The sequence below is a fragment of the Xiphias gladius genome, chromosome 4 (assembly GCF_016859285.1).
Source record: "Xiphias gladius isolate SHS-SW01 ecotype Sanya breed wild chromosome 4, ASM1685928v1, whole genome shotgun sequence".
Lineage (NCBI taxonomy): Eukaryota > Metazoa > Chordata > Actinopteri > Istiophoriformes > Xiphiidae > Xiphias > Xiphias gladius.
This window is the reverse complement of record NC_053403.1, coordinates 3,115,263-3,128,947: the sequence shown is the minus strand read 5'-3', so window position 1 is coordinate 3,128,947 and position 13,685 is coordinate 3,115,263. Positions and strand designations below refer to the sequence as shown.

General features: G+C 44.1%; 1 protein-coding gene across 6 annotated transcripts in view; it reads left to right on the top strand.

Moving 5' to 3' along the window:
- hivep2a (HIVEP zinc finger 2a) overlaps window positions 1-13,685 on the top strand; it is a 111,598-nt gene that overhangs the window by 42,784 nt on the left and 55,129 nt on the right. For 4 of the 6 annotated variants that reach the window (XM_040125571.1, XM_040125572.1, XM_040125574.1 and 1 more), the window contains one exon: window positions 11,768-11,848. The gene's annotated coding sequence lies outside the window, so the exon portion shown is untranslated. Of the gene's footprint in view, window positions 1-44; window positions 90-11,767; window positions 11,856-13,685 lie in introns of those variants that run through there. The other 2 variants (XM_040125575.1, XM_040125573.1) reach the window with 2 other exon arrangements.

The following is a 13,685-nucleotide window of genomic DNA, read 5'->3' as shown; positions in this document are numbered from 1 at the left end:
GCTGCTTCTGCCCCGGTATGTGCACGTGTGTGTTGGCTGTGCACGTGTGTGTGTTTACGTGCACGCGCAGCGTGACGCTCTGGAGTCGGGTGAGTAGGCGCTGTGTGTCTGAGACCAGGGTTGATCTTTAGCATACTTTAGCAGAGATAGCACTGTTCATCTACATGTGATTTTGTTTGTTTGTGCGGGAGACGTGACTCTGAAGACGGGAATTTTGCCGTTACACATCTCGCTCTATTACTTGTAACCACATCTTTCCCTGCACGAAGAGCTCGACGAGGATGCAAACTTTTAGCTCTGTTGGCTACAGCTATTAATGTACTGATAATGACTTGCCTACAACTTAGAGATGAAAATCCATCCTATTTTTTCTTTCCTGTTTGAACCCATTCAGCACCAAAATGGCTACTTTCTGTTAATGCTAACCTTTCGCCGAAGAATGGTGAAGTGTTTTTGATTTTTGAATTTCTTTTCCCCGCTTCCAGGCAGGTTCTCATTCATTTGCGTGCGGTATGAAAATGATGCTGCTGGGGCAGCTAATCCGTCCCCGTGAACATCAAACAGTATCTGCTTTCATATTATTGTTTCCTGTTGCGTCACCGTTCCTCGGAAAAGTCTGGCGGCTGTCTCTCGGGAAGAATCCTCTGCTGCACAGGGGGGGCGGCGTGTTGACCATTTTGAACAAAAGCACGGTACTAGAAACGGGATAGGTGGCATGCAATTCAGCTGGTATGCAGTTGGCAACATGGACGCCCTTAGCGAAGAATGAAAAGATGCTAAAAGAAAAAAAGACATGACTCACGGTCCACTTATTAGTTTTTACGCCGAGGTTAAGTTAAGATCATTTTGACGCACTACTTTTTCCTAGGTCAGGAATGAACTTCCGTTCTCAACAGCTGAAGGATCATTTTGATTCATCACAACTCGGGCCTTATTTTCCCAGTTCTTTCTGTCTTTTCTATCGGCTTTAATGAAGGTGCACTTACTCACATCACCACAACGCTACAACAAAGTCGTATGGGGGCAAGAACCATGCGCATCAGTGTGTATTTGAGTCTGTCTGTAGATTGCGATGGACGCCAACACCGAACTGTTCTTCCGTTCCACGTGACCTTCGCCGTACCTTTTGGTTTGCTTTCAGTCTCCGTGATCATCTGATCGCTCATGTTTCCGACTCCTATTTAGCGTCGTCGCCGTTACAGATCTTAGCATCTGACTCGGTGAGTAAAATGTTATCGCAGCTGAAAGCAAAGCTGGAAAAAACTACAAAACTATGACCCAAGTTTGCATAAACTAGAATTTCAGACCCCCCTCACTCATTCAGATAATTCATACATAGCACAGCTGGAATGGACACGACACGATGTTTTTCATCTAGGGGACAGAATTTATCGATTTTCTCTGGAAAAAGACAAAGAACTGCATTTGCAATGAGCTCCGTAGCCAACACACACACACACACACACACACACACACACACACACACACACACACACACACACACACACACACACACCACAGATGGGGCCCAGAATCAATTAATTTATTCTACAAATGCTTTACTAATTAAAAAATGATTTAGTCTTAGTCACTCTCTGTCAAACTCTGCTTTTTGCATCGTTTTGTTTTCCTTTTCATTCTTTCTCTCTGACATGTATCCATCTTTCCGTCTGACCTATATTTCTGCTCCTCTGGCATGTGTGTGTGTGTGTGTGCTTGTGCATGTGCGTGTGTGTGCTTGCATGCATGTGTGTGTGTATGTGTGTGTGTGTGTGTGTGTGTGTGTGTGTGTGTGTGTGTGTGTGTGTGTGTGTGTAGTAACTCAACCACAAAACTTGTTACCAAACCAAATTGTTACCAAACACTACGCAGCCTCCTCTTAGTGTCTTTAACACACACACACACACACAAACACTAACATCCACTTGCGTAGGACAGGTGGCTCTATCACCTTGACGTCCAGTTTTTACGACACACTCTACTTCCATTTCTCTCTCTCTCTCTTTCTCGCGCTCTCGCTGCAGGTATAAGCCCCTTATACCTTCTGTGCTACAAATGCTGCCAGGACCACAAACACACACAAACACACACACACACACACACACACACACATACACACACACACACACGCAACACACACAAATGAACTCACACACACACACGCAAACACGCAGCAGGTAGTGGCAGCATATCATAGCCTCTGGTCGCCTGGCAAACAGAGCTTCATGATAGAGGGATGACGGGAGAGAGAGGGATGCACAGATGGAGGGAGGAAAAAAAGAAGGGTTAGAAGGAAGGAGGGATGAAACAGAATGAAAGGAGCAATGGAGGGATGTCGACGGAATGATGGAAGGAGGGAAAGAGTAAAATAACAGGGGAAGATGGAGGTAAAGAACGAGAGAGTGATCAAAGCATAATGAATCACAGTCGGGGGGAAGGAGCGACTAAATGAAGGAGGGAGCGATGGAGGGAGAAGGAAAGAAAAAGGTAGATGAGTTATGGGGAGTGATTAAAGACTGTGGGGGAGTGATAGAGGTGAAGAGATGAAGGGATGACTGGGAATGGGAGTGACTGATAAAAAGGAGGTAATGACGAAGGGAAATGAGGAGTGATGGAAGAAATCACAGATGGAGGCACTGGGGGAGAAATGGAGGGATACTGAGGTGATGGAAGGGAAAGACGTGTCAGGAGGATTGAGGAGTAACAGAGGGGGAAAAAAAGAAGATATGATGAGGGGATAGAAGAGAAATCCGGAGCAGACGGAAGAGGGAAAATGAGTGATGGAAGGAATCAGAAAGAGCGATAGAGGCATAACTGAGGGATGATGAGTCGATAGAAGTGATTTGATGGAAGTATGGGTGAGTGACAGGTGGAGATGGAGAGATGATGAGGGAATTGATGAAGGGAAAGAAGAAAATGATAGAAGGGGAAAAGGGGTATTGAAAGAGAGATATTGGTCGACGGAAGGATTGAAACGGAGAAATGAAGGGATGATGAGATGGTGGATGGAAAAGATGGGATTGAGGGATTGGGGAGGGAAAGGGGCAGAGATGAAGGGACGACAGGGAACTGGAGTGAAAGTAAACAATTTATGATAAAATTGTGGAAAGAGAGAATGAAGGATGGAGGGGTGTCAAAAGGAGTGGTAGAGGCAGAAATGGAGGGACGATGGGGTGATGGAAAGGAAATAAGTGACTGAAGGACTGGGGAGGGACAGAGGTAAAAAAGATGAGAGAAGAAGGGATGAGAAGGGTAATTTGAGGGGGAAAGATACAGCAGATGAAAGGATGATGGGATGACTGAGGCGGAGACGAGAGTAAAGTGAGTGATGGAACAAGGGTTAGAAGAAGAGCAGATTGCTGAGTGAAGGGAGAGAGATGAGAGAAAGAGGAGCACGGAGGAGTCTGCCATAAAAGATTTGCTGTTGCTCCTCTTTTCTTCCCACATTCCTGCCCCCCCTCCTTTTTTTACTGTGACTCTATGATTCTTCTTTTCTTTCTTTTATGCTCTCCCTCCCCACGTCTTCCTTCTCATCCTGTCATCTTTCTCTTGTCCTCGTCTCACCTCTCTTTCACAACTCCTCGTCTTCTTTCTCCTTCCTATTCTCTTGTTTCATTTCTTCTCTATTTTCCTCCTGTCCTCTCTCTGCCTCTCCCGTCCTTTTTTTCCCCCTCTCTTCTAATTTACCGTCCTCTTCTCGCTCCTTTCCTTTTTCTGGTTGTATTTCTTTGTGAGTATTCTGCACTTTCCTATTCTTATTTCATCTCGCTTTTCCTATTTCTTTCCATGCCCACCGGCTCCCTCCTCTTCTCTCCTCTTTGCGCCTTCATCTGAATTCAACACCAACTACTATGCACGTTGCAGCAACATGTTCAAAAACCCTCCTCAGCTGCGTCTCCGTCACTCTCGGTCAAAACGATAAAGAGGCCCGGCACCGTGAAGACATGGAAACTTAGAGGAGTTAACTGTTTTCCCTCTGCCAACTTTTCTCTGTCTCGCTGCTCCTTTCTCATTCTCTTCCCAGAGGTGCAAAACTAAGTGTGTTTGAGTGTGTGTGATTGAAGAAAGAGCTGTGTGTGTGTGTGTGTGTGTGTGTGTGTGTGTGTGAGGCTGGAATGTGGAGGCTCGTAAGTCACCTCTGATTTTCCACTCCCGCTGGGACACATCCCATTATCAGTTTTATATGAAACTAGGAAATTCCTCTGTGGTCTGAGTGTGTGTGTGTGTGTGTTTGCGCGCGTGTGTGCGGACTCTCAAGGGGCAAAGCTACATGTGCTGCGTGCGAGAGTGCGTGTGTGTTCACGTGTGCGTCTGTGTCAGGTGGGAGGTTATGTGTGTATCGGTGTGTGTGTGTGTGTGTGTGTGTGTGGTGTCTGGCTCCATAACGAGCAGCTTAACAGCGGAATAAAAACCGGGCATTTTCCTTCCCCTTTCCTTCTCTCGACGTTGCAGCACTACCATAAAAGTCGCAAAAATTAGTCTCACATTTTTCACATTTTGTTGACTTCTTGGTTAGCTTTGGCACGTTGAATTACTGGAAACTTTGGTTTGTTGGTTTAAATTAAAAGATTTATATGTTCATGGAGACTTGTTGATTGGTTGTTGCCGTGAGCAAATTGGTTTGTTTTGATGGAGATGGCTGATTGTTGGTGGGTTCAGTGTTGCAAAAATACTCTGTAATGATTTGTTGGTTAAACTGTTTTCCAGGTTATAGGTGATTGGCGGGCTTGTTAGTTTGTTGTGATTTTTGTCGGCTAGCCGAACGTTGGGATCGGTTGGATGGCCGAACGGTGACATCCTACGAAATTGAGGAGATTTGATGATTAGTCGATTGGTCGTTTTGGGTTGGGCTGTTTGGTTGGACGGTCAAAAGCCACACATAATACAAAACCTTTTTTTTGGGTAATTAATTGGTAGTCAATCAATCACCAGTGAATTAGTTAATTGGTCGGATGAACTGTTAAGGTGGTAGGTGGTTGGCTTGTTCGATGGTTTGCTTTGTTTGTTGACTAAACCTTCTAAAGCTCTGAATCTTCTCAGAACTTCAGTTCACTGTGCGTAGTTGGATGAGTGTTATGTTTGCTTGAATTTTCACACTTTGGTCGCTTTGATGTGTCAAAATTAGAATTTAGTTGGTTTATTAGCTTCATAACTTTAGCTTTTATTTTCATTTCTAGTCCAGTGATCTGTTGAATAAATCAATTGGATGGTCAAAACTTCTAAAACTAATTTGTGTGTTGGCGTGATCTGGCTGATTTACTGGTAGGGTATTTTTATGAAACGGGTATTGATGATTGCATTTATTTGACAGTTGACATCAGACTGACACAAGGCGTGCGGAGGGATATATGGAGATGACGCCTGTAAGTCTGCTGCCTGTAAACGTCGTGTGTTTTGGACCTCTCAGCCATCATTTGAACGGTGAAGCTGGAATATTCGTTTCAGCCTCTGACAGTCCAGTAACATTCGGGTGATATGCGTCACCCGGCTTGTCATTAGCTGCTTTGAATTGCTTGTTATATGAAGGAAGGTTGAGCGGCGGTTGTTTTGTCTGGTTATCTGTGTGATAAAAGTGGGACACAGCTGTAAAAAAAAACACAAAAAAACAGGGTGATGCAGAGGCAGGACTGGGACACGAACAGAAACACAAATAGCTGATGGCTTTAAGAGACGGGTTCACTATAGGAGAGACGAGGAGAAAAGAGAATAGGGAAGAGATGAGAATAGAATCCAAATCTTTCCTCGGCCGGAGGCCTTTTTACTTCCCAGTCTGCAATGAATGGAAAATCAGCACAGGAATATTCCACACCCCTTTGTTTCTGCTTTGCCCTCTTGTTTCTCCTCTCCACCTTGATCTCTCCATCTTCAGGTATCTATATCTTATTCTCCTGTGCCCGTGGAGCTCCATTGTTGTCATACAGTTGCCCCCGCATGGCAGGTTCCTTCGTTACCATGAACACTCCAACGCACACGCTGTCCCGCTGCTGTCAAGACTCACCGGAGAACCAAATGTGGATTCATCCGCCGCTGACAGTAGTCCCCCAACAAATGCACTGCTTCCTCCTGTTTGAGTAACGTGGGCTGAAAACTGCAGTGACCAGCTGTTTTAGGAAATTACTGAGCCTTTTCTAAAGGAAACTTCTGTATGTGTTCATGACGCATTCTTTTAGGATTTGTCTTCAGTAGGAACCAGTGGGCTTGGAGTTGAGTGATACAGACAGAATAGGAGAGTCAGAAAATATTGTCAAAATTAAGCCCATTGAGGCAAATTTTCCGTGATACTGGGCTTTAAAAATCATATTTGACTTGACTTGACCTGGTTTTACTGACAAAACGCTTTGTTAGTTTGGTCTTTTTGTGGGATTTCTCAAAGGGATAGGATAAATAATTGGATTAAACACAAAAATAATAGCAGCTTTATCCTGTAAATTGAGAGATTTTAATGTTTCTCCAGTGGTGCTTGAAATTCAGCAAGTTTTGCATTCATGAAACCTGTAAAAAAAAAAAAAAAAAAGAAGCATTTTTGTTGAGCTGAAAAACCAAACAATTTTTGTGATGAGATGGCATCAAGAAGTGCGGTGTAGTGATAAGAGACACAAGACAGCACATTCCCCCCCCAACAGCTGATGTGCCCTTGCTTGCTGCGTGGTGTCTCTGTATGACTTAAATTTCTTGAAATGCTCGCACTGGGTTTTTTCTTGCTGAGTCTCGCTTTATGTTTTTCTATCCTCCACTTGGTGATAAGAAAGAGACCCGCTATCGCACACAGAACGTAAGCAGTTTCTACATGCAGGAGAGCAATCGCTCATGGGCTTTTCTTTCAAAGTGCCTGGTCTCCCATTAGCTGCGTCGGCTTCATTAGTGTGTTTACATTGACACCGATGACCTAAACCCGATTAAGGCTGCTGCGTGGCACTGATTGTTGTAAACTATATCATTCTTTCTGCCTCTGACTTCATCCAGTTATCATATTTGCGGTTATGCGATAAAGAGCGCGAGCGGAACGAAGATAACGCACCTAAATATCCGTGTGGTTTTTTTTTTTTTTTTGAAATCATAGTTTGTGTAGCGCCGAAGCGATTTGCAGACTAATCCATTAGTCTATTTAGCAGCTATTTTGATGATCGGTTGATCGTTTCAGTCATTTTTCAGGTAAAAATGCCAACAATTTCCTGCTTCCAGCTCCTCAATTTGTTAAGATTTGCTCCGTAACTAAGTATATTTACTCAATTACTGTAATTACAAGCGCAGGTGTAAGGTACTTTTACTTAAATTGAGTGATCCATTTTCTGCCACTTCATACTTCTACCCCCTTATATTTCAGAGGGACACACTGTGCTTTTTACCACACCACATTTATTTGACAACTTTAGTTACTAGCTACTTTGCAGATTACGATTTTGCAAACCAAACGTATTAAGAGCTTATAAAACGTGATGCTTTATTAGAGATTTGACTGATAATCATTAAGTCATTTTTTCAAAATGCAAAACATTTCGTGGCTCCAGCCTGTCGGGGATGAGCATTTTGCTTTTCCTTTTTGGATTTCTTTTGATTTATTTTGAACAGTTTTGGGGTTTGGACTGTTGAACAAACCAAACAGTGTGTGGGGGGGGGGGGGGCTTTGGGCTCTGGGATGATGGTATTTCTTCTTTCAACTCTCTCTGAAACCAAGACCAACAACCGATCAATCACTGATCGAGTAAAATATACACAATGATAACAAATGATGAAAATAATAATTTATAAGCTATATAAATAGTAAGCTAACTACCACACGAAACTACCACAGTAATAACAAATAATGCTGAACAAATAATGTACAATTAATCTTGAATTCTTTTTTTTTTTTTTTTTTTTTTAATTTAATTTTTTTTTTTATTTTTTTATATTTTTTTAATTTTTGGTGTTATTACTTTTACTCAAGGAAAACATTTGAGTACTTCTTCCACCACCGGTCACACGTGACAGTAAACTGAACATTTGAGTATCTTACCATTGGACTTAAAGAAACTTCGGTGAACCATTTTCACTGTTTCTGGACATTTTCTAGACTAAACTATTAACCGATTATTGGAGTCAGAGTAATCAATAATGAAAATAAACATTAGTTGCAGCCCTACTTTTGTGTGTCAAAGGTCAACAGACAAAAGAGGAGAAGTGGCACTGGTATGATTTTAACATTAATTTTTTTTAGGTCAGTCTGGAAAATGAATGAGTTTCCCCTTCAGATGTAGCAGAAGCTGTGGTATGATAATCAATAACCAGACCTGATCAGTTTCATGTCAGCTCCTCTGAGGCATGGATCCACTCACTGCGCTCAGCCCTAACGGGGTTTATGGGTAAAATATGCGGAGGAGCTGCGTTGTACATTAAGTGTGATCATGTTTTTAGGAATAGTCCAATAAAAAAGAGCCATCAGAGCACAGCTGGATGGCTTTATTTTCCTCTTTGGAAAAGCTCACTGCAGACGGATGGAAACACACACACACACACACAAGTAAGCTTCGCCATCTGTGTGTGCCTGTGTCTGCCTGTGTGTGTGTGTGTGTGTGTGTGTGCGCGTGTTTTGACAGACATGAAACAGAAAAACAGTGTCATAGTTTTTCCCTGCCTTCCTCCTGGCAGACCGGAGCAAAAGGACGACTCGGAAAAATCTGATCTCAAAACAGCCGTCCCACTGAGTGTGTGTGTGTGTGTGTGTGTGTGTGTGTGTGTGTGTGTGTGTGTGTGTGTGTGTGTGTGTGTGTGTGTGTGTGTGTGTGTGTGTGGCACACGTGACTGTCCACTTTTCTGTCACTGTGTGTTTTGATGTTTTCCACCCATTACGTTGTCGGCATGTGTATGGATGTTTGTGTGTGTGTGTGTGTGTGTTTGGCCTTTTCCGTTGGAGTTTTTGTGTGTGTGTGTGTGTGTGTGTGTGTGTGTGTGTGTGTGTGTGTGTGTTTGTGGGTTTGTGTGTGTGTGTGTGTTTCCGTTCTAAGCCACAAACCATGTGGCAGAGACAACGAATCAGATGAATTGAAGGAACTTTCCTGCTTGTGAGATTTCTCTCTCTCTCTCTCTCTCCCCTGTCTCCCCCTTTGTCTCTCACCCTTCTGTAACTTGACTTCTTTATCTGGCTCTCTTCCCCTTCCTCTCTTTCTCCCTCTTTTCTCCCCCTCTGCTCCCTGTTGGTTCTCTCTTTCTCTGTTTCCCCTTCGCCTCCTCTCTCTACACGCTCCCTCAGTCTCCCATTTTTATGAATCTCTCTCACTCCCCCCTTTCTTGTCCCCCCCCCCGCCTTTCCTTTCCCTCCCTCTTTTGCCTTTCGCCGTCGCGCAGTCTCTTTCTCCCTTTTCCTCTTGGACTCGCCCTTTATCTTTACCTTTCTTTCTCCCCCTTTTGCCTCGCTATCTCCCCCCTCTGTCCCCCCAATCCTTTGTCTCCTCTTTCTGACTCCATCTCCCCCCGTTTCTCTCTGCCTCCCTCAGGTTCTCCCCCTTTTACCTCCCCTCTCTACCTCCTCCTGCTCCCTCGCATGTCTCTGGCCTCCTCTCATTCCCTCCTTTTCCTCCCCCTTTCCCTTCTCACTCTCTCTATATCCTTCTCTCTCCCCCTCTGCCCCTCTGTCTCTCTCACCTCTCCCTCTTTCTGTCTCTAGCTCTCCCCGTTTGTCTCTTCTCTTTACCTCCTCCCCCCTCTCCAATTTCTCTTGCTGTCTTTTACCATTTTCCTGTCTTTCTCCCACCTGTCTTTTCTTTCCTTCCTCCCTTTGCTTCTGACTCCCATTCTTCCCACCTCTCTCTTTCTCCCCCCCTGCCCCTTCTCTTTTCTTCCTCCTCCCTGTCTTTCTGCCTCTCTTTTCCTTCCCCTCTGTCCTCTCTCTCACACTTTGTTACGCTCGCCGCTTTCTTTCTCTTTTTCTCCGCCTTTGCCTCCCTTCTCTGCTTCCTCCCCCTCTGTCTCAAATTTTTCTCGTCTCTCCCTCTCTCAGTGCCACTCCTCCCCCTTCTGCCGCCCCTTTCCCTTCACCTGTTTTTTTTCTCACTCTCTGTCTCAGGCGGTAGAGCGGGTCGTCCACTAACCGGAAGGTCGGCGGTTTGATCCCCGGCTCCTCCAGTCTGCATGTCGAAGTGTCCTCGGGCAAGACACTGAACCCCGTGTGTGTGTGTGTGTGTGTGTGTGTGTGCTGTATGAATGTGTGTGTGAAGGTGACAGTAGTATAAAGCACTTTTCTAGTCAATAAAACTAGAAAAGTGCTTTATAAGTGCAGTTTCTGTCTCCCCCCTTCTGCCCCCTCTTGTTTTCCTCCTCCTTCCCACTTCTCTCTCTGCCTTACTCACCCTCTCTGTCCCTCTCTCTTTCTACCTCTTTCACCCCCCTCTCATCTCCTCACCCTCTCTCCCCTCGCTCCCACTCTCTGTCTGCCTCCTTACCTTCCCCTCATTCTCCAATTTCACTTGCTTTCTCTCACTCCCCCCTTTCTCTTTCTCTGTGCCTCCCCCTCTGCCTCCCTTTTCTCTTCCCCTTTCCCTTCCCTATCCTCTGCTCCATACCCCCCTTCCTTCTCCCCATTTGTCTTGTCTCTCTCTTTCTCCCTGTGTGTCCTCCGTCTCTTTCTTCTCCTCATTTGTTTTGCAACCCCCCTCCCTTCTTCCATTCTACTTCTTTTACTCTTCTTTTCCTCCCCTCTCTCCTTGCCTCCTCCCCCTTCTTTCTGTCTCATTTATTCTCTATATTTAGTGTGTGTAGCTGATGTGTGTGTGTGTGTGTGAGTGTGTTAATGTAAAAAGGGGGGGGGGGGGGTTCTGCTTCACACCTCTGGTGACCACTTCCTCCACCACATCCTGTTTATTTCCTGTTGCGATAGTGACCGGGCTCCCTGAGAAATGCAAACACACACACACACACATACACACATGCATACACACACGCACACACACACACACACACACACACATACACACACACACACAGAAACCTCTGACTAAAACTTAACACACAAAAACCAAGACTTAGAGACACTGACACTGTTTTATCAAAGAAAATTTATTCTACGTGACTTGTGCAACATTTTATAAAATCATTTTGCAATAATTCATACAGTATTTGTCGCAGGACCGGAAGAACTATTCGGATTCTTTACTCAAGAAAAAGTAGCAGAACCACAATGTAAAAATATTCTGTCGTAGGTAAAGGTCCTGCATTACTCTGAGTAAAAAAGTACTTAAAGTACGCAGAGTAAAAGTACTCAGTATGCATAATGGCCCCTTTTTAGGGTTTTAAATTATGGAGAACTGAAGTTCCTTTTTTAATGCGCACAAGTTAATAAAAAAGAACAATTTTCAGGGACTTCAGAAGCTCCCCTGTTAGTTTTGTTGATGGACAGGTTACAACTTTAAACTCTTATTTCTGACCTCCATTAAATAAATTCGAGCAGAGCTTTGTAACCCGCCAACTCCAACCCGATCGGGTCTTATCGTCCCTCGTGACTGAAAACACCTGTCTGGGGACGCAGGGCCTGGAATCTACAGTAACGCATCACATTCCATAGGTTGATCGTATGTTGTTTTTTTTACAGCATGTAAACTCAAAGTAACTAGTAACTATAGTTGTGAAATCGATGTAGTGGAGTACAAGTATAAAGCACAAGTATGTGTGTTTGAGTGAAAGCTGGCTGCGCAGAATGACTTTGTAATGACTGGTTGGTCAGTGTGTCTTAAAGGATTAACTCCACGAACACGCTCACACACCCACCAACATTGTGCTGTGTGTTTTCCTACAGGATGGCCCCGTGAGCACACTTGCCGCCGGGACTCCCGCTGACATCAAACTGAGCACGTGCAGACCATCAGCTAGGCCAGATGTAAGAGGTACTTTTTTTTTCTAGCTGAAATTACTCCTCTGGGTTTTTTTTTACAAGACAGTATTTGACAGCGCAACATGAGTTGTGAAACATGGTTTATGTGTGTGTGTGTGTGTGTGTGTGTGTGTGTGTGTGTCTGTGATGAAGTGTATGAGGTTCATAAACACCAGTAGGAAACAGAGCAGTGTGTTTGAGCCAAGAATGTTCCTAAAAAGCTCATTTTCCATCCACTTATCAAACTCTTCACACACGTAATGTGAACACATCTAGAGTTCACATCATCAGGGTGATTCGGGGTTTGTATCCTTAACCTCTGGATGGTCTCCAGAAACTTTACGGTATTTTCCGCTCAGTACATTTAAAATAAAGCATAAATCGACTTTACAGAAATGTTCCTCGACGAAACAGTGATACGTACTTCAGAAACAGATCGGGCGATTCTGTAGCGTAGGGGGTTTATAACAGGTAACTGTAGAAACTATTCAACTCTGTGCACATAACCTCCCGGTATGAGAAAATAGAGAGTAATTGGACAAGTTAATACAAACTTAAAATAAAGTGGTCATTGGAGCACAGACGTTCAAATTTGACAAGAGACTCAAGGTCCACTTACTAGCTTTTGACAGATCTCATGGCCTTATATAAAGTGTTAATCTCCTATAATTTGGTTGAAAGCTCAGGAAAATGCTAAAGGGTAGACCTAGAGTTACCTTCTTGTCTGTTGAATTCATGATATTTAATGTGTCTGCGACTGTCTGAAGTCTTGGACCCACAACAGACTCTTGGCATCTTCCCCGGTGATGCTCTGTCCGGACCGTGCTCAAGCCATCTTCACTTTTTGCCTGGTCTTTGGCAAGTCAGAAATAGTCAGTTCAGTTGAGGTCAGGTGATTGTCCTGGCCAACATCGAAAGCTCGAAGGCCTGGGTGCCTTTTCTGTTTATCTGGGACCATTGTCCTGATACTCTGTCCTAAAACTGGGGGACCAGGTATATAAAGAGCTACGTTGTTGACTCAGTAGAGACTCAAACACCTTCAAATTAAAGGTGAAAATCAGCACTCCATCACTTCGTAATCTCAAATCCAGTGTAGAAGATTACAAAGCCAAAACCCTGAAAAACCTATCACTGTGCCACCACTGCCGGACCTTACTCCTAAGGCCTTCGCCGAGCAAACTACTGGCAGCCGAAGGTTTCTGAGGCAGAACTGATGTGCCGGATTTTTAGGATCGTCTTTAAGTCGGCCGGTTTGGAGCTACCAGCAGCTCCTTCACAGAGGTTAACTGTGGCAAAGATACATGATACTGAAGCGGTAACCGGACCTCTTTCTTGCCCGGCTCTTGTTTGATTGGTTTCTATGACATGTTGACAATATTGTTGCCGAACTGGTTGGACTGGTCTCCGTGTCATTTTGTGCAGAGCAGTGTGGTGCCCAATCGGCGGGCTCATTCCTGAGGCTTGTCTGAAGTCAAAGATCAGCGGGCATCAGATCAGATCTGACAGGTTTCTTAACTGTTTTATTTTGCTCCGGATTAAACTGTGGAGGTGGTGATCCCAGTTCCTATACTTTTGTAGACTGTAAAAATACAGTTTCTGTGGTATTTGTGGTATTTTCCTTCGTCGTAAATTATTATCAGCTTGTTTCTGAACTGAATTGACTGTTTTCTGGACTGTTTCATGTGACTTTCCTCAAGCTATTCCAGTTTCTGTACTGTTTTAAAGGTAGTTATGTTGGTTTCACTGGTATTTTGGGAATTTTTCTTTATTATGGTTACTGGTTTCTCTGGTATGCTGTAGGTTATTACCTATTGTTTTTTGAACTGGCTCGACCATTTTCTGT